Source organism: Erigeron canadensis, chromosome 5, assembly GCF_010389155.1.
Source record: "Erigeron canadensis isolate Cc75 chromosome 5, C_canadensis_v1, whole genome shotgun sequence".
NCBI classification, from domain to species: Eukaryota; Viridiplantae; Streptophyta; class Magnoliopsida; order Asterales; family Asteraceae; genus Erigeron; species Erigeron canadensis.
This window is the reverse complement of record NC_057765.1, coordinates 16,140,533-16,143,208: the sequence shown is the minus strand read 5'-3', so window position 1 is coordinate 16,143,208 and position 2,676 is coordinate 16,140,533.

The window sequence follows — 2,676 nt, the reverse complement described above, 5'->3', positions numbered from 1 at the left end:
TTTCTATGAAAAACTTTTAAGATCTACCTTTGCACTAGATTAAGGGGGAGTTTGTGATCTCAAACTTCAAATGGTTTTCAAATCATTTTCTTACACACATTTGCTGATTTTAAATGATTCTCATCAATTGAAGTTCGGTGTTTAGTTTGCACTTGAGAGATTCATTCACTCCTGAACTTCACTCATCCCAACTGATAAGTTTTAAACCCGGAGTATTCAATTTTCTTGAAATTGTAAGGGTATTTTGAGTGATGATGGTTTCGTGCTGCAAATGAGGTGGAGGGGTATAGTAAAGTCGAAAAGTTAGGGGTATGGTGATATGTTGTGAAATAAGGGGTTAATAAAGAAAAGGACACCTTCCCCTAAATTTCTCAAAACGCCGAGTAAAACACATTTATACGGGATGTCATTTGTTGATTCTTGATTAAGACTTCATGGAAACCAGTGAAGCGATGCAACTTTACCTAAACACTTAAGTGTTTCTAACAAATACTGTTTTATTCCTCACAGCAGATTTTCGCATTTCTATGACTCTTCATTTGGAAGATGTTGATATTGAATAATGTAAGTCCCAACTATTACTAGATGGGTGCTGAAGACACCTCTATGTCGATGGTGAGTGAACTTTGCAACACGATCAATTAATCTGGATGTGACCAGTAGATGATCGTGTACCAGGTTAACTGGAGTAAGTATTAAGGTGACAGAATATGAAAATAATACATTGCAATAATATAAATGACGAGTATGTAAACTGGTGAGACAATATGTAATTTTCAAGTGTATTTTATTATTACTTGTTTAAATAAAATACAAGGTTGTTGCGGAACCAAGATAATACAGAATGTAAATATCCTAACAACCCATGAATTACAATTGATCTAAACTTGGAAATTCTCCTAAACAATCGAAACACTTAGAGTTGTGAAATGTTCCTTTTTGCGATTGAGAGAATATTGCACAAGTTCACCAATATTGCAGAATATATGTATTTGCAAAGTTGTTGAAATGCTTGTGCAAGGACCTCTATTTATAGTCGAAGATTGAGCATGGGATCTCAACTTCGACGTACAAATATGGTTGACAGCACACAAAGTATTGTTAAATAATCCTTTGTGTGTGTTAAATAAAGTAAGACAAAAGGTTACTTTATTCAACCACTCTACATCTTTGCATCTTTATCCAAAGACAATATCATTGTCCGGTTAAAAGGATGTAGAGTAAAAAGGTCCTCCTCGTAATCAGTGTAAAGCTTTGTAAGAGCATTTACACTGGAGGATTCTCCAGTTGATTAATCTGGTAGATTGTCAACTGGGCTTCGCTGCCATTGCCAATCTCTATCTTCCATTTGTTGTCTTTGACTTCAACTGGAAGGTCTTCAGATTCTAGTCTTCTGATCTCAACTGGAGGAAGTCATCAGTTGCTAAACCTGTACAATGCAACTGGACTTCTAATATTTCGGACAATCTCCCTCAGATGTCACTGGAGCAGATGTCACTGGAGAGCTCCAGTTTAGCTTAAACTGGACCCTAACAAATTCCCCCTAATTGTCCTGAAATATTGTCAAGTATTTTCAAACTTGTTTCTATACAAGTTTAAGTTTGAAATACTTGAGTTTGATAAAACCTATTAAGTTTCCAAGACATTTTATAGATCATCAAATGTCTTGGATTTGTTTTAATTGTTTGTAGATCTTATCAGATATCTTACTTGTGAGTTACAATCTGGCAACTTGTATATACACACAATTACAAATAAGTTACAAGAAAGTACACAAAATTACAAGCAGATAGTTAGAAGGAAAACTTAAACAGATGGCCCTTCGCCAGTTTTCCTTCTCTTGAGACTGATGAAATTGGCTGAGTATCCTCAGGATCAAGGCCTAATCTTTCTTCAATGTTTTCCTTGAACTTGATAAGATTTTGCAATACGTACTCCCAGCCTTTTTCAACCTTATTCTTCCTTTGCCTCCCTCCAGCCTCACAACATGTTCGGAATGACCATACTGATGGACATCCGGGTTCTCAGTTGTCCTCTTAGGCCCACCAAAGTATTGTACCTCAACAACAAAATGCTTGGCACCAGGCTTGATTGAAACCTTAACATCAGTAATCCTGCCTCTATTGTGCCTTCGACGCTGTACATCTGACAAATATGTGCGAGCTTCAGATTCATTTGTCAGTTTGATTTTGCTCGTGCTCAGCTTTTGTGTAGCAGCTCGAATATCATCAGTTGTGGGTTCAGATGGTTCTACCCAAGTCCTCAGATTTGCATCTCTTGGCAAGGCTTTTGTTTTCTTCCTTTGGACTTGGGTGGATTCAACACTTTGGTGACCGCCTTCTTTACTGTTCAGTTCTCTTGAGAATCCCTTCAGACCTAATCTCTCTGGCCTTCTCCACCGACACATTCAAACACTTTGCATCCAGTTCAGCCTCATCATCCTGGTAGTGTTTGTCCAGTTCCACTTCAAGCATCTCCTTCAGTGCATTGACTATTCTTGGATCTTCTTTGATCTTTTTGTATTCAACAAGTGTCAAGCCAAGGAGTTGAGCATCAGTGATATCAACAAGAGGGTTGGAAGATTTCTCCTAGATTCAAATTGGTTCACCTTCATTTGTTTCTTCCTTTCTTTGACCAGGTATCCCACTCTTGCTAACTTCTGACTCTCGCTTTCAG